This window comes from Bos indicus, chromosome 12, assembly GCF_029378745.1.
Source record: "Bos indicus isolate NIAB-ARS_2022 breed Sahiwal x Tharparkar chromosome 12, NIAB-ARS_B.indTharparkar_mat_pri_1.0, whole genome shotgun sequence".
Lineage (NCBI taxonomy): Eukaryota > Metazoa > Chordata > Mammalia > Artiodactyla > Bovidae > Bos > Bos indicus.
This window is the reverse complement of record NC_091771.1, coordinates 46029171-46048227: the sequence shown is the minus strand read 5'-3', so window position 1 is coordinate 46048227 and position 19057 is coordinate 46029171. Positions and strand designations below refer to the sequence as shown.

Below are 19057 nucleotides of genomic sequence, written 5' to 3'. Positions count from 1 at the left end.
ATGAGGAATTCTTGTGAATATAAGAATTGTGAGTAGTGAAGAAAAGTGAATAGCAAGAATAGAGGAGGGTTCAGGATGGGGAACACATGTATACCTGTGGTGGATTCATTTTGATATTTGGCAAAACTAATACAATTATGTAAAGTTTAAAAATAAAATAAAATTTAAAAAAAAAAGAATAGAGGCTAAGGATGGGGTGTTTTTCACCAGTGCATGTTTTTCAATGTCAGGACCGTAGACACTGTTTTGCTGTCTGCTGATGTGTATAGTAGTCTGTATGGTAGCACTTATTTAAGGTGCTACAGAATAGTAATATATATTTGGCATAGAATAGAAATAGCAGTATTAAAACACATTCCCAGATTTAGATTTTCAATAAAATATTAAAGCCAAACTTGTTATGTTTCAGAAACCTTATTATATCATGACTTGAGGAGGTATTTCTTGGTCAATCTACCAAGCACCCCCTTGCTTTTCTAAGAACTCTACGTGAGCTATATTCACTGGTAACCTCTTGCCTTCTCTTAAGAATGAGTAAGTTATATCTTTTTAGGTGAAAACTTTGAAAAAGATTATCATAGTTTTCCTTTAATTGCGGAAAACTCGATACTGTATATATAGAAGGGTGAGTTTACAAGGAACTGGATTCAGATATGTGGGAGAGTGTGCAGTGTATCCTCACTCGACGTAATTGTCTTGTCATGTCTATCTCTGGAAACCAATTTGTTCTTCAGTCATCATCTTAGAAAACTCTAATGATAAAACACACAAGTTTTTTTTTTTTTTTCTATTTTATCAGTTTTCCAGTGGCATGAAATATGAGAATTAGGATTCTTGCCCTGGTCATATCAGTGTCAATGTGGTGGATGACAGAACTTGGGATGATTATTCCCCATGATGAGTTCCTTTTCCTCCTTCTGACTATCTCATATATATCATTTTAATCCTATCTCTCCCCTGCCCAAGATGATGACCAAACTAATCATCCTGACATCTGAGAATTTTCATTCTCATCTCCCTGCTGCTGCTGCTGCTGCTGCGGCCTACCTAATTCTCCCTGAGTCCTGATGCTTTCCTATGCATACCTTCTCCTCTGGTCAATTGAACTATCCACCTTTCGTCCACACCCACTGTTCATGTTTGTCTTTGCTTCGTTGCACAGCCGAGGCAGTTTTTTCAACTAAAAGGGTACTGTTGTACCTTGGGAAGCATTGAGAACCAAGTCAAATAAGTGTGTTCTGAGTCCAGCTCTTTACCTAAAGACTTACTGTGACCTCAAGCATTCCATTTAATCATCCTGAACCTCAGTTTCCTCTTCTGTAAAAAGAGAGGATTGTGTGACAGTGTTACCTCATCAGCAAAATCTTTCCAGTGTACCCTCCTAACATACATGCCATATGTACACACATCCACTGGGTATATGCCAAATTCTCTATTGCCTTTATATGACAGATATTTTATTTAATATGTGGTGTCACTTTATTTGCTTATTATTTTTTCTACACACAATCCAATGAGAATATAAACTACCCAAGAATATATGTTTGTATCTGTTTTCTTCACTGCTATATTGTCATAGCAGACAAGAATTCCTGGCATATTATAAGTGTTTGATATATAATGAACAAAAAATGAATGACTTTTGTGTCTATTTTGTACTATCGCATTCTTTGATTCAAATATATACAGAAAAATAAATTTTATTTTCTGTTCAGTTCAGTTCAGTCACTCAGTTGTATCCAAGTCTTTGCGACCCCATGGACTGCAGCACTCCAGGCTTTCTGTCCATCACCAAATCCTGGAGCATCCTCATGTCCATCAAGTTGATGATGCCATCCAACCATCTCATCATATAATATTTTATTCCTTTCCTGTCTACCATATTTTTTGGCATTTGGGTCTCTTTATGTGATTATATATTGACATTTAAAATTTATTTTCTATTTATATTTTTTCTATTTGATATAACTGCATCATAATCTTAATAGTCTATGGTTTCTTCCCATTTCTTTTCTGTGATTTTCAATATGCAGTATTAACTTGATTTTTTTGGATAAATAAGAACATGAAGTCTTTTTCAAAGCCAGAGTTTAAACATGTTAATATTAACCCAAGTAAATGCACACCATGGAGGTAATTTTCAAAAGTGAATTTCACAGCCGAAGGATATTTGACATATTTAAAAATTAAGCCTTCTATTCTTAAATTCTTATACTTTATTTTTTTTTAGACTTAAAGTAGATAAAAATATGTAAATATACCAAATAATCCCCTATAAAATTGACACAAATAAGCCATTAAAAACAAGTCATTTTTATATTTTTGTTTTTTGCTATTCTGTTGGAGAAGGAAATGGCAACCCACTCCAGTGTTCTTGCCTGGAGAATCCCAGGGACGGGGGAGCCTGGTGGGCTGTCGTCTCTGGGGTCGTACAGAGTCGGACACGACTGACTGAAGCGACTTAGCAGCAGCAGCAGCATTGCTGTTCTGTACCATAATCATAATTTTGTTAAAGAGTTCAACTTATGATAAGGTGCAAAACATAATTCAGATTTTTTTGTGAAAAGTAGCTCATTATAAGAAGACTTTAAAATTAAATTTCAAAATTTACCAAAGAGGAAAGTCAGTTTCTGTACAGACCATTTTAATTAAAGGCAGTTCTTCAGTGTTTAATTTGTTTTGAAAAATTGCATTTAGCCTACTAACTGGAGTCTTAAATGGTTATTTTATATATATATATTATTGAAGGATAATTGCTTTACAATACTGTGTTGGTTTTTGTGATACATCAATATGAATAAGCCATAGGTATACATATGTCCTCTCCCCTTTGAACCTTCCTCCTACCTCTTCCCATCCCTTTAGGTTGAAAAAACAGAAATATAGACCAATGGAACAAGATAGAAAGCCCAGAGATAAGCCCACACACCTATGAATACCTTATCTTTGACAAAGGAGGCAAGAATATACAATGGAGAAAAGACAGCCTCTTCAATAAATGGTGCTGGTAAAACTGGACAGCTACATGTAAAAGAATGAAATTAGAACACTTCCTGACACCATACACAAAATTAAACTCAAAGTAAGTTAAATGCTTAAATATGAGGCCAGGAACTATAAAGCTCTTAGAGGTAAACGTAGGTGATACACTCTTTGACATATATCACAGCAAGATCCTCTTTGACCCACCTCCCAGAGTAATGGAAATAAAATAAATAAATAAACAAATGGGACTTAAAAGCTTTTGCAGAGCAGAGGAAATAATTTATTGTTTTAATTAAGAACAGCATTTAAGAAGGTGTATTTACCCAGGTGTATTACACCAAGTACATGTAAATGAGAGCATCTGTGACTTTTGACAATGATCCTAACAATCTGTATGATATGAGGGAATATGCATGATAGACCATAGAAATGGTGCCATATTTTAATATTGAAGGAGATAATTGAAATTATTTAAGTCAGATTTTTGTGATCAGAAGGGAAAGACAACATCACAATATTTTTTATATTACAGAGTATTTCTGCAATTAGCTATTTATTTTTAAATAAAGACCTTCCTAGAAGATAATTATTTTTAGTAGGTAGAGTTCTTTTTACATTGAAAATATTTAAAATATAATGGCTTTATTATAAATAAAGATAACTTTGATAGATATTACCATTATAAGTTCATGATTTTTAAAAATTCTGTCTCTTTTTTAAATTATTAAAAATTTTGTATTGAAATATAATTGATATATAATGTTGTGCCCATCTCTGCTGCACAGCAAAGTGGTTCTATTTCTTTACAAACCTTAGAAGAGATGGAAATTTCATCATTCATCATTTGTATTTTAACAAAGCATGTATCTTTTTAACATTGATGCTAGAAAAATTGTTGGAGAAAATAAAAATAGTTAATATGACTGATTTATTCAAGTATCAACCTTTGTTAGCTTTTAAAAAATTAACATAAAACTTGTATTTGGCACGTAATTCTGACAACTGAATCACTCAGTTCATTCAGTTCAGTTCAGTTCAGTTCAGTTGCTCAGTCGTGTCCTACTCTTTGCGACCCCATGAATCGCAGCACGCCAGGCCTCCCTGCCCATCACCAACTCCCGGAGTTCACTCAAACTCATGTCCAACCAGTCGGTGATGCCATCCAGCCATCTCATCCTCTGTCGTCCCCTTCACCTCCTGCCCCCCATCCCTCCCAGCATCAGAGCCTTTTCCAATGAGTCAACTCTTCGCATGAGGTGGCCAAAGTACTGGAGTTTCAGCTTCAGCATCATTCCTTCCAAAGAACACCCAGGAATGATCTCTTTTAGAATGAACTGGTTGGATCTCCTTGCAGTCCAAGGGACTCTCAAGAGTCTTCTTCAACACCACAGTTCAAAAGCATCAATTCTTTGGCACTCAGCCTTCTTCACAGTCCAACTCTCACATCCATACATGACCACTGGAAAAAACATAGCCTTGACTAGACGGACCTTTGTTGGCAAAGTAATGTCTCTGCTTTTCAATATGCTATCTAAGTTGGTCATAACTTTTCTTCCAAGGAGTAAGTGTCTTTTAATTTCATGGCTGCAATCACCATCTGCAGTGATTTTGGATCCCCAAAAAACAAAGTCTGACACTGTTTCCACTGTTTCCCCACCTATTTCCCATGAAGCGATGGGACCAGATACCGTGATCTTCGTTTTCTGAATGTTCAACTTTAAGCCAACTTTTTCACTCTCCTCTTTCACTTTCATCAAGAGGCTTTTTAGTTCCTCTTCACTTTCTGCCATAAGGGTGGTGTCATCTGCATATCTGAGGTTATTCATATTTCTCCCGGCAATCTTGATTCCAGCTTGTGCTTCTTCCAGCCCAGCGTTTCTCATGATGTACTCTGTATAGAAGTTAAATAAGCAGGGTGACAGTATACAGCCTTGACGTACTCCTTTTCCTATTTGGAACCGGTCTGTTGTTCCATGTCCATTTCTAACTGTTGCTTCCTGACCTGCATATAGGTTTCTCAAGAGGCAGGTCAGGTGGTCTGGTATTCCCATCTCTTTCAGAATTGTCCACAGTTTCTTGTGATCCACATAGTCAAAGGCTTTGGCATAGTCAATAAAGCAGAAATAGATTTTTTCTGGAACTCTCTTGCTTTTCCGATGATCCATTGGATGTTGGCAATTTGATCTCTGGTTCCTCTGCTTTTTCTAAAACCAGCTTGAACATCTGGAAGTTCACGGTTCACATATTGCTGGAGCCTGGCTCGGAGAATTTTGAGCTGGTTCATTAGGTTCATTAAATCGTTAAGCTGGTTGTATTCTTTCATATTTTTCATTGGTCACTTTATGATTATAATAATTACAGTGGATAATTTTTGAAATAAAGAATGAATAAAGATGTTTAAATTGTACTTTATATTAACCTAGGAGTGTTGATATTGTCAGAAAGTCAGTCCTCATTTCAAAACACAGTTTTTATTTTTCTTCTTCTAATTCACTAATCTAAAAAAATAGTATCCATTTATTCTTGGATACAGATGAGTGTTTATATTTAATTCCTGAAAGTGAATGAAAATTAGAAGTAAAGTTGTCTGTATCACTACTCGTCTAAGTTTTTTTTTTTTTTTCATTGCCAGCAACTGAAATTATAGTGGTCATTTTGACCTTGAAAATGTCCTACCATGTCTGCCCATGAAAAACTGATGAAAAGTTCTTTGAGTAGTATGTCTTCACTACATATAATAGAAGCTATGGAAAGAATGATTTGATTTTGTATAGATAGTAGCTTTCAACACACCTGCCATTGGCATGTCATCTGCCACTATGATATATCATTTCAATGGTCCTTCAAATGTGCTCAGTCCTTTGTGATACGTAGTCCCTTGATTTAAACTTGCTTCTCTCCATTATGTTCTTAAGGGAGACCTTGTAAATACTGAACATTACAATTATTTGTTACACAATAAATTGGACTAATGCCATCTATTCAAACTAGGCTTAGTGGTGTCTATTTTGTATATTGTTTATGTTCATGCTATCTACTTAAATCATACTTAGGATTGTTAAATCTTTATATCCAATCATAATATTCTGTGTTTACTCACCCCGTACTAACTGAGGACTCAACATCTGTCAGGCATTAATGTTGACTGTTTTATTAAAAAGAATATTATAGCTTACAAGTAAGTGGGGAAAGTTGAAATTATAAAAATGTATTGATGCCCTTTTGTGTTAGGAATCTACTGTATGCATCATATACCAAATTATGCTTATTATGGCTGAGATTTCTAGACTTTATTTTCTAAATCATACAGTTTGGCTTGTTTGGGAATTACTCTGTGGTTTTTGGAGAAGGCAATGGCACCCCACTCCAGTACTCTTGCCTGGAAGATCCCATGGACGGAGGAGCCTGGTAGGCTTCAGTCCATGGGGTCGCTAAGAGTCGGACACGACGGAACGACTTCACTTTCAGTTTTCACTTTCATGCACTGGAGAAGGAAATGGCAACCCAATCCAGTGTTCTTGCCTGGAGAATCCCAGGGACAGGGGAGCCTGGTGGGCTGCCATCTATGGGGTTGCACAGAGTCGGACACGACTGAAGCGACTTAGCAGCTGTGGTTTTTGGTAGAAATACATTTTTAGTGCAAATACCTTTATTTTTTCTATATCCTCTTCAAGAATCATGGCTTAATCTCCCATTTTTCAAATCAATGACATCCAGATCTTCCTTACTGGGCAACTGCCGACTATCCAAATTTCAGGGCCATATTTTCAATGCTTGTTGTCAGTCTCATTTGAGTGCTTCTGAAATACCTCAAAGTTTAGAATAGAAAGGATTTTATTCATAATGAAATCTGATCTTCCTTATAAAGGTGATTAAAACCTTGTATTATGCGTTCAGAGTTCTAAGATCTAAATCCCAGGGCAAGTTAAGTCAACTTTAATAATACTAGTGTGGATCTATCTCAGAGATTCTAAAGATTTATTGAGATAGTGCATGTAAAAGCTGAATATAATGCCTGACACATTGAAAGCAGGTGATACATATTAGGTATAATCATCATCAATGACTTGTTAATAATATCACCATATACCTAATTGTTATCTAGATACTGAAGTATCTTTCATATTCTATTCTCTTCATCTCCATTTGTATCCAAATGATACCATATTGTAAGAAGTTTATTTCCAAAAAATCAGACGTATTTCCTATTCATCATCTCTATCTTTTATTCCAGTCAAAGTATAAAAGTATGTGCATGTATGCTGTATCTGTTATCTCTCTTTTCTGCTATAAGCTGGTCAAGAACAAAGATCATAGTGTATTATTTTTGAAATCCATATTGAAGTTTACCACATGTGAATATAAAAATTGGTCTGGGTTTTCAACTCTCAACTCAAGAACTGACAGAGAGCTAGTCCTACTTTGTTAAATGCTGAAGATACAATGACTAGCAAAAGAGATGTAAGCCTGATCATGTGGCACTTGCCTTAAGAGAAGAAATGTCAGCTTTTTTTCTTTAATAGCAATGGGAAACACTGGAAGTCTTTTAAATAGGGGTGTGACAATGTAAGATTTGTAATTAAAAGTAAGGGTGGTCCCTGAATCTACAGCAGCAGATAGAGAAACAGAGTAGAGATAAATTACACAGATGAAATAAACAGGACATGAAAAGAAATTGGACATCAGTAGTATCCAGTGATGGATAAGGCAATGGCAACCCACTCCAGTACTCTTGCTCGGAAAATCCCATGGACGGAGGAGCCTGGTAGGCTTCAGTCCATGAGGTCACAAAGAGTCGGACACAACTGAGCAACTTCACTTTCACTTTTCACTTTCATGCATTGGAGAAGGAAATAGCAACCCACTCCAGTGTTCTTGCCTGGAGAATTCCTGGGATGGTGGAGCCTGGCGGGCTGCCATCTATGGGGTCGCACAGAATTGGACACAACTAACGTGACTTAGCAGCAGCAACAGCAGTATTCAATGAAAGAGGGGGAGAAAAAGATTATTCCTAAGTTTCTGGCTTATACAACTAGTTGGTCATGTCATTTTTTGAGGTTAACTAGGTCTGGGGAGAAGATGATTTAACTTAGATCCATGCATATGAGAAATATCCAAATTCCCATGAGCCTGCTATCCTACCTACCTGTAAGGGTTTATGCTTTGTGGAAAATTCAGTAGCATTTTTGGCTCAAGAAAGATTTTCAGTTTCAACATGTATGGTCAGCAGAGGCAGGATAGGGAGGATAGAAACAAGGGAATTGGATGAAGGCAGTCAAGAGGCTGCTACTGCTAAGTCACTTCAGTCGTGTCTGACTCTGTGCAACCCCATAGACGTCAGTCCACCAGGCTCCCCCGTCCCTGGGATTCTCCAGGCAAGAACACCGGAGTGGGTTGCCATCTCCCTCTCCAATGCATGAAAGTAAAAAGTGAAAGTGAAGTCGCTCAGTCGTGTCCGACTCCTAGCGACCCCATGGACCGCAGCCCACCAGACTCCTCCATCCATGGGATTTTCCAGGCAAGAGTATGGAGTGGGGTGCCATTGCCTTCAGACTTCCAATTTTAAGATAAATACTAGGAATGTAATGTAAATATGATAAATATAATTAACACTGGTATTATATTTGGAAGCTGTTAGAATAAGTCATGTAAAACCTTTCATCATAGGAATCTTTTTATTTCTATTTCTTTAATTTTGTAAAGGTATTAGATGATGGATGTCCACTAAATTTATCGTGATAATCATTTTATGACATTTATGATAATCATTTTATGACATATGACATTTTATGACATATGTCAAGTCATTATGATATACATGTTAAACTTTTACAATGCTGTATGTCTATTATATCCCAACAAAACAGAAGAAAAGAAAGTAAAATTGAAAATATTATATGAAAGACTAAGGGTGAATACTGATTTCAACTTACCATGAACATAAAATTGTTAGTATTACATACCATGGCATTGAGTACTCTACTAACAGTATAGAAAGCAAATTAACTTGAAATTTTATTTGATATAATTATAAATCTATAGGAAAATTACAATATCTTTAGAGAGGAGAACTTCTAGTTCATTTGTTTGCTTAATGGAAAAACAATTGGATGAGTTAAAATGGGAAAAGGTAGCAATTCACTGACATTGACAATGAGAAAGGTTAAAAGATAGTTAAATTAGTATGGATACATTATACCAAATTGCTTTACATTACACCAAATGCATTATTTTTAGACTGGAAAGCTTAAATATGTTCCCAATAATGTTATCTCTACACTGTATGTTATAGGATTATAGTTTAACTATGGAAATTAACCAATCTGCTGCAATATCTTAATTTCCACTAAATAGAAACATTTGACTCTTGCTTACAGTCATCCACATCAGCAAGACACCCAAATATTTAGGCAATAGGATTCATCTGGATACTATTTCTTTCCTCATACTGAGGTCTATGTAACTATTTACCAGTCTGAGTTTGTATTTGTTTGTTTTGTTTGTTTTGCAGGATCTATTTTACCTGGTTAACACTTAGAACATGGTGCTAATGAGTCCAAAGAAAACAACAGGATCAAAAAGCAAAGTGTTTTCTGATATAATTATCTGTCTTCTCCACATTAAGTATTTAAACTTTTATCTTTATAGTAATAGTGCTCTTTCTCTTAAATTGCATCAAAACTTTCTGAAATGGTATAAAATAAGGGAAAACCCATAAAGTACTGTATTCTTTATATGATAACACATTCTAGTAACTTTCATGAGTACAAAATTGAGGTTATTTAAAACAGAAACTATTGTCTATTTTAAGTTAACTAATGCTGTTTCAGTTTTACATGATTCCTCAAAGATTCTCAGTGTAATTATTTTTAAATAATGTCTGCTTGTTTTTTAAGACTTCATTTATATATCCCCTCTGACATTAATGACTTGAACTTCAGCTTTGGTTTTACAATTTGTTTCTTATTATTGCAAGTTCAACAGTCATTAGCCATGGTAAATGATATTCAAGCAAAATGAAAAAAAATAAGCAGTTCTGACTTCCAGTTTTCTGTGTGCCACTTTGTGCAGAACATTAACTTTTGTTACTTTTGACAGCATTGTGATTATGTAAGGCAAAAAGGATCTTAACTAGCTGAAATGTAGCAGTATTATCATAGTTCCGAGCCTAAGAACACTGGTAGCAACCGAGAGCATCATTATTCCCACCATTGCATGTAAAATAAAATGTTTCAAAACAGCTCTGCATTCAAAATAAAGTAAAAGGTAAAATAGAAAGCTACTTTTATGGCAAGAGTTTTAAACTTCTAGTTCACAAATATGTAACACTTAGAGTTAGGTTTACTTAATGACAAATAACTAAAGAAAATGTCTAGTTATTTCTGGAAAAGAACATATTTTCCTAAATGACTCATATTTATTGACAGTGGGAGAGTTAGAATTCATGAAAATATTATTCTTTCTCTCTAAGAAAAAAATTGCACTTTCAAATCAAACAGGCTGTATGTGCAAATATAAATTTTAGACTGGAAATGGCTTACTCTGTGGGCATTACTGTGCAATACCAATTAGGAGGTGTTTGTGCTGTTTTCTTTGCTAAACCACTATACTTCAACTGGAAAGTTTAAAATTGTGCCCCAATTAATTGTATCCTTTACAGATTACCTCTTCCTCATTTTAAAATAAAGCAATTTGATTAAGTTGAACGAAAAACCAGATGATTTAAGTGTTTCTATTTTCTAAAGTATATCACTTAGCTCAGATCATTATCCAGAAAAACGATTTAAAATATTACGTTACAATAATTCGTGACAGAACTGTGTCTCCTATTTATGCAAAATACTTGTATGCTGACAGGTCATATAACACTTTTTATTACAGTGAAGTTTATCCTCTAAAAGATAACTTGTTTATTCTCACCTACTTCTGAAGTAACAGCTAAACAGCTGTAGCAACTGAGACTAGTATTTACTTTTCCTTGGTAGTCTTGATTCTATTGTTAAGATGGCGTTGACATCCTTCTAAGTGGTCTCCAATGGTATGGAGTAAATGCCTGCTCCAGCCATCATTTTCATTGTAAACGAATCTTGACAAAGTCAGGTTCCTGTCACAGTCTATCAGCATCACTCACTAAGCTGTGGTGTGACCGTCAGTCCCTTTGAGACTTGCCTCCTTTATCAGGGTCAGCCTGTGGGAAAATCTGAACGAAAAGTTACATGTCAACTAGGTATAAAATAAAATAACACTTAAATATACTTTTACTCTTTTAATGCATGACAGTTTCAAAGACAATTCATTTTACAGATCACTTTAACTTTGTGTTCAATTATTTTACATGTGCTCATGTGCATTTAAAAATATGGTGACCCTCTCTTTTAGAACCTATTTCTTATTAGATATGTTTAGGATTCAAAAATAAATATAATTATTTGGGGTAGGATTTTAATTACTACCTCTGATATATATACCCAAAGTTTTCTTTTTTTTTTTACTTAAAGAGAAACAGTAATAACATCCTTCTCCAAAACATTTTTTCTTTCCTATCTAAAAGTTGTGTTCCAAAAAAATGATCTTTATTTCATTAATGATTATCCCCACATTTAATCATTCTTTATTTTTTTTTACTAATGTAATCTTTTTTCTTTGAATTTCTGTCTTGGTAACTTAAAGTTTCAGTTGATTTGTGAAGTAGCATTTCAAAAATTGGGCATTCATATTTCTTTTCTTTTATTTCAGTTTTTCTAATGAACCAGTTACTAAAATTCTACTTAGAATACAGGCAAGTTTGTGGTTAGTTCTATTGAATAATCTAAGTAACAATATATGAAATAGGAATTTTCCTATGGTTACACACGAGACAAAGGACCGAATACACCTCAATTTTAAAAAAGTAAAAATCAATCAGTACTTTTTAATAGCAGCTGAACCGAAGTTGCTACCTTAATGATCACTCCAGACTGCACAGATTTCCTCCTCTTGCATTCATAGGAGAGGATGACCACCATGGCAGAGGGTGTTTGAAAAAAAAAAAAAAAAAAGACTTGTAGTGAAAAGACAGAACCTAATGGAGTCCACTGTGACTTAGCGATTCCTATTTGAGGGTCCTTTCTCACCACCAGGTGCTGAGAGAGGAGAGAGAATTACTCAAGGATTACAGATACCTCCACCTCATTTCATAGCTGAATGTCTGCTGTGGCTGAACTGTTTTCTATACATGTTTGAGCAGGGGAAGAGAGGATTGAGGAGGGGTGGCAGAATAGAGAGAGTTGACATCATCAGAACTAAAGGATACACATCAGGAGAAGGGCCTTAGTATCAAAAGAGCATGAAAATATAAAGTCCAGAGATAAATCCATGCACCTATGGACACCTTATTTTTTATAAAGGAGGCAAGAATATACAGTGGAGAAGAGACAATCTACTTAACAAGTGGTGCTGGGAAAACTGGTCAACCACTTGTAAAAGAATGAAACTAGAACACTTTCTAACACCATACACAAAAAATAAACTCAAAATGGATTAAAAATCTAAATGTAAGACCAGAAACTCTAAAACTCCTACAGGAAAGCATAGGCAAAACAATCTCTGACATAAATCACAACAGGATCCTCTATGACCCACCTTCCAGAGTAATGGAAATAAAAGCAAAAATAAACAAATGGGACCTAATTAAACTTAAAAGCTTTTGCACAACGAAGGAAACTATAAGCAAGGTGAAAAGACAGCCTTCAGAATGGGAGAAAATAATAGCAAATGAAGCAACTGACAAAGAATTAATCTCAAAAATATATAAGCGTCTCATGCAGCTCAATTCCAGAAAAATAACCCAATCAAAAAATGGGCCCGAGAACTAAACAGACATTTCTCCAAAGAAGACATACAGATGGCTAACAAACACATGAAAAGATGCTCAACATCACTCATTATCAGAGAAATGCAAATCAAAACCACAATGAGGTACCATCAAACACTGGTCAGAATGGCTGCTATCAAAAAGTCTACAAACACTAAATGCTGGAGAGGGTGTGGAAAAAAAGGAACCCTATTACACTGTTGGCGGGAATGCAAACTAGTACAGCCACTATGGAGAACAGTGTGCTGCTGCTGCTGCTGCTAAGTCACTTCAGTCGTGTCCAACTCTGTGCGACCCCATAGACGGCAGCCCACCAGGCTCCCCCGTCCCTGGGATTCTCTAGGCAAGAACACTGGAGTGGGTTGCCATTTCCTTCTCTAATGCATGAAAGTGAAAAGTGAAAGTGAAGTCGCTCAGTCGTGTCCAACTCCTAGCGATCCCATGGAATGCAGCCTACCAGGCTCCTCCGTCCATGGGATTTTCCAGACAAGAGTACTAGAGTGGGTTGCCATTGCCTACTCCAGAGAACAGGGTGAAGATTCCTTAAAAACCTGAAAATAGAACTCCCATATGACCCAGAAATCCCACTGCTGGGCATACATACCGAGGAAACCAGAAATGAAAAAGACACATGTACCCCAATGTTCATCGCAGCACTGTTTACAATAGCTAGGACATGGAAGCAATCTAGATGTCCATTGCAGACAAATGGATAAGAAAGCTGTGGTACATATACACAATGGAATATTACTCAGCTATTACAAAGAATGCATTTGAATCAGTTCTAATGAGGTGGATGAAACTAGATCCTATTATACAGAGTGAAGTAAGTCAGAAAGAGAAACACCAGTACAGTATATTAACACATATGTATGGAATTTAGAAAGATGGTAACAATGAGCCTATATACGAGACAGCAAAAGAGACACAGATGTAAAGAACAGACTTTTGGACTCTGTGGGAGAAGGTGAGGGTGGGATGATTTGAGAGAATAGCATTGAAATATGTATATTACCATATGTGAAATAGATTGCCAGTCCAAGTTTGATGCATGAGACAGGGTGCTCAGGGCTGGTGCACTGGGATGACCCTGAGGGATGGGATGGGGAGGGAGTTGGGAAGCGGGGTCAGGATGGGGAACACATGTACACCTATGGCTGATTCATGTCAAAGTATGGCAAAAAACACTGTAATAGTGTAAAGTAATTAGCCTCCAATTAAAATAAATAAATTTAAAAAATACCATGACGTTTAGGGAGCTTGCTGTTTCTGCTAAGTTGCTTCAGTCGTGTCAGACACTGTGCGACCCCATAGACAGCAGCCCACCAGGCTCCACCATCCCTGGGATTCTCCAGGCAAGAACACTGGAGTGGGTTGCCATTTCCTTCTCCAATGCATGAAAGTGAAAAGTGAAAGTGAAGTCGCTCAGTCGTGTCTGACTGTTAGCGACCCCATGGACTGCAGCCCACCAGGCTCCTCCGTCCATGGGATTTTCCAGGCAAGAGTACTGAAGTGGGTTGCCAATGCCATCTCCTTAGGGAGCTTAGAAGAGCACAAAGTTAAAGGACATTTTCATTGTCAAGGACCTATGCAATTAGGAGGTCTCCCTAGATGACCCCAACAAATGATCAGACATTATGTATCAGGGGATACTCCGGATATAGGCAGCTGTCACATTGTAGATGTCAGTGACCAATAAACACAGCCATAGGAATGACAGTGTGGGCAGAACTTGAGCAGGGGCCAGTTGGATGGGAGAAGACACCTCCCTTTTCTTACCAGGAGAAAGGAGAAAAATGGATGACAAGCTGTCCAAGCCCCTCTGATTTCCAACTACCTGGGTTCTGGGGCTAGCAGGTAGTGATGGAAAGGAGGATGCAGAGTAGTGTAAAACAGAATGGATTTTTGTATGCTCAAAATCTGCTCAAGGTTATTAAGGAGTAGAAGAGGGAGTCTTGACAGAGCATATTTGAAGGCCATAATTGGAATGAAAAGTCTATATTTGCTATCTATCAGTTCTGTTTGATAATCTGGTTGTCTTTAGAGTAGAGATAGCTTCAAAATTTATGGGTTTCTTCCCAAAGTAGTCTATTTCTCTGTATACCAGATCCATCATAAAATATATATCTGATAATACCTTAAAAATATAAAATGGATGCATAGAAAAAAAGCATCTGAGTTACAAAAAGACTAAGATAGTCCATCCAACTATTTACATTTTCAGAAAATATAACTATGTCTTAAAGTTGGGGTAGAGATATAAGCAGGGAATCTCCCATACGTGTTCCTTATGAACTTGAATTTCAGTAACACTGAACTGCAAAATCAGGGTTCCGATGTGGCTCGGTGGTAAAGAATCTGCTTGTCAATGCAGGAGATTCAGGTTCAGTTTCTGGGTAGGGAAGATCTCCTGGAGAAGATGTAATGGCAACACACTCCAGTATTCTTACGTGAAGAATTTCCATGGACAGAGGAATCTGGTGAGACTACAGTCCATGGAGTCACAAAAAGGACACAACTTAGTGACTAAACAACAATAAAACCTTAAAATCATCTTATTTATCCATGAGAAATACACAGCTTTTACAGGAAAGGAAAGCTAAACACACACAGTCACTTTTTGTATATAAGTTCCATATATTTGCATATATGTAATCATAGATATATTCTTACTATCAATGTAATTAAACAGAGTAAATAAATTGTTTCAGATTATATACATATATAATAAATAGCTTTTACCTAGAGACAAAATTGGTAATCAGGTGTTAATTTCAATTTTTCCTCTTGCATTCATATGCCCACTTAATCTGGTTGTGGTAAAATGGTACATTTGCTAATTCTTTATCCATCAAACCACACCAAACCACACACATTAGGAGCTGGCCTGCCTGATGCTTGTAGTTACACTATTTAATTTCATCATATAATAGCTGCCTGTGTGTTCTGCTGTCAGTCAGAGCACAGATTTATTTCCACCTGTGTAAGCAGGTGTCTAGCCTAAGATTCTCCCAGTGCTTCTCCACAATCTCTGTTTAGGGTTAGGTATGGGAGATTGTCGGAGAAGGTGATGGCACCCCACTCTAGTACGCTTGCCTGGAAAACCCCATGGACGGAGGAGCCTGGTGGGCTGCAGTCCATGGGGTCGCTAAGAGTCAGACACGACTGAGCGACTTCCCTTTCACTTTTTACTTTCATGCATTGGAGAAGGAAATGGCAACCCACTCTAGTGTTGTTGCCTGGAGAATCCTAGAGATGGAGGAGCCTGGTGGGCTGCCGTCTATGGGGTCACACAGAGTCGGACACAACTGAAGTGACTTAGCAGCAGCAGCAGCATGGGAGATTGTCTCTCCCTTTAATTCTTCCCCCCACAACACATTAAAATATCCATATGAGGTCTAAATAATCAAACAGAAGATGTACTGAGCCTTTTCACAAGCTCATGACCATTTTTCTTGGTTTGGAAACATTTTATACATTTATCAAATGTCTGAGTTTCTGCACACTTGCCTCCACTCCATATTATAGAATATATGTTCTTTGAGGATACTAGGACTAGGTCAAGGTTTATTTGTACTCCAGTATAAAATTAAAGAAATGATGGGATTCCACTAGAATGGAAGAGGAGAGAAGAATCAGTTCTTTTCTGTTTCTCTCCAACTCCCCTTACCACATATTGGGCTTCCTTTGTGGCTCAGCTGGTAAAGAATCCACCTGCAATGTGGGAGACCTGGGTTCGATTCCTGGGTTGGGAAGATCCGCTGGAGAAGGTAAAGGCTACCCCCTCCAGTATTCTCGCCTGGAGAATTCCATGGACTGTATAGTCCAGGAGGTCTCAAAGAGTCGGACATGATTGAGTGACTTTCACTTTCACCACGTTAGGACTTTTCTTATATAGGAAATCTGCTGTCTCCTGTAAGTTTTCATTCAGACTTAATAATAAACTTTAATCTCAAAGATATACATACATATGCATGTTTGTGTGTAGGCTCATATGTAGATATTGGCTTATATCATTAAATATATTGATGTAAAGCAAAGCAGTTGAAAATTATACTTTTAATAAATATGGGCATGTCTTGTTCTGAAATGGCCTATTTTCAATTCTTATTTATTCATGCTAATAGAGGAGCAAGATGTTATAAATTATGCAAAAATCACTTACAGCTGACTTGGTTATATATTGTATATTTTTCATCAGACTTAGTTTCTTAATTGTTTGCTCTATTTATTACCCAAATGAGTTAACATCATGAGTATTTACCAAATGATGATTGGCGGAGATGGCCAAGAGCATTTTATGTAGTGAGAAAATCCAATCTATGGAAAATTCTCATATGGATGATTGGTATTTACCCTTACCCAAGGACTGATATCCCATGATCCAAAAGAGATGTGGAAATAGGTAGTATTTTGTCTATAATATTTTATCAGGAAGATTTAGTCAGAATTTTAACTTTATATTTTATACCTTGATAATGTGAAAAAATAAGTGCTTCTCTACTGATTTGAGAGGGAAACTGAAGTATATTTGGAAAATGTCTCTTTCCCATTTATTAACTAGTAATTAAGATGTAAATAAAAGAATTTGGCTCAACTGAACAGAGAAACAAAAGTAGGTAATAGGTATAAGCAGAACTCAAATTCAGTCCAAAATAATGAATGTGAAAATTTTTCCCTCTTTCATTTATTAGTTAATTAACCTCAAAACTGGGATCTAATGTGAAAATGCAATCCTTGCATATTTTACATGAAATAGAAAGAAAAAATAATTCATTATGTATAAATTTCTAATGCAATTTTCATATTCAAATAACATTTATTCCAATGCATTATTTCTATATCCAAATGGTGTTTAACTCTAATTTTAACTGATAACATAAAAAGTAAATAAGTAATGAAGACTTTTGTACATACTTTGATAATGGAAATATTAAGTGAAAATATTTCAAAAGTTTTATCACTGAATATTTTATTGACATAACATGTTCAAAATGTATATACTTATAACTTCTCCATGTTTGACTAGGACCTTGTTATAAAGTATCAGAAAAGTCATGAATAGAGAAATAAGCTATATAAATTTGTGAAAATAGAAGTGAACTTTTATATCATAATGTAGTAGCAAGTTGGAGAAATTTCTCTTATGTGAGTCATTTTTGTATGAAGCTATAAACTTCCCTTTTTTTTCTTTTTTAAGCCAAAAACTGTCATGATTTCTTGTAAAATAATATAGATAAGATAGGAATTCATTTTAATTGATTCTTTTCATTGTTTAATAAAATTTCTTTGTTTGATTGCTGAAGAATTTGAATTGAGTTTTCATTACCCACTTCTGAACAATTTACTCTAAGATCCAGACAGTATTGAGCTAATGAGTTTGAATTTATATTGAACCTTAACTGTCTTCAGGAAGTAAATGGAAAAAAAATCATGGCAATAACTAAGTATTTATGTCGTAGAGATTTTACAATGAGGCTTTAAATAGTGCTAAAGTATTTAAGTTGGAGTTTTACCAATTTTGCTGTTTCTAAGCATATTATATGAAAAGATGGTTTCTTTTCCTTTTTAAGAAATGGAAACTCATAAACCAACAGGGATATTACAGAAAATTTCTTTCAAATGGGTAGTTTTTACATTCAGTAGATTCAGTTAAGCAATAAATGTTAAAATAATTTAATCTAAGAACATGCCTACATTAAAATGATATATAAAAATCTTTCAAGGAGTATCCTATTAAGTGTTTCAAGATTCTCTTGATCCAAAACACTGTCACAATTTTAAAATGCATGCCCTCAAATGCACTGTTCTGACTTCGGCATTGGTATTGCCACAATTATAAACTTGTTTCTCTGTAATTGAAAACAGGAGATGTTGATATGCATACATTTAATTTATTGCTTCGATATTATTATCTTTTGTAAAGTGATCTTTGAGTTCTCTGTATTCTATCTAATCAAATTGGGCATTTAATAATTCCATGTTTAGCATTTGCCATGGAATTAAGTTAGGAAACTTAACTCTGAAAAGTGACTAGGATTCCATTAAGCAAGGATAACTTTGCATTCTATAATTATCACTGTGATTCAGGCCCAAGAGGTAATGAATTCTTGAGGTACATAATAAGGTCAATTTTATATTAAATTGGTTAGTCAAACAGTATTAAATCCCACAAATAGGCTACCTATTGTAGGAATGTCATTTTTCAAAAACTACATT

General features: G+C 35.7%; 1 protein-coding gene across 2 annotated transcripts in view; it reads left to right on the top strand.

Annotated features, from left to right (window-relative positions):
* Positions 1–19057, top strand: part of DACH1 (dachshund family transcription factor 1) — a 477973-nt gene that overhangs the window by 306261 nt on the left and 152655 nt on the right. The window lies entirely within an intron of this gene.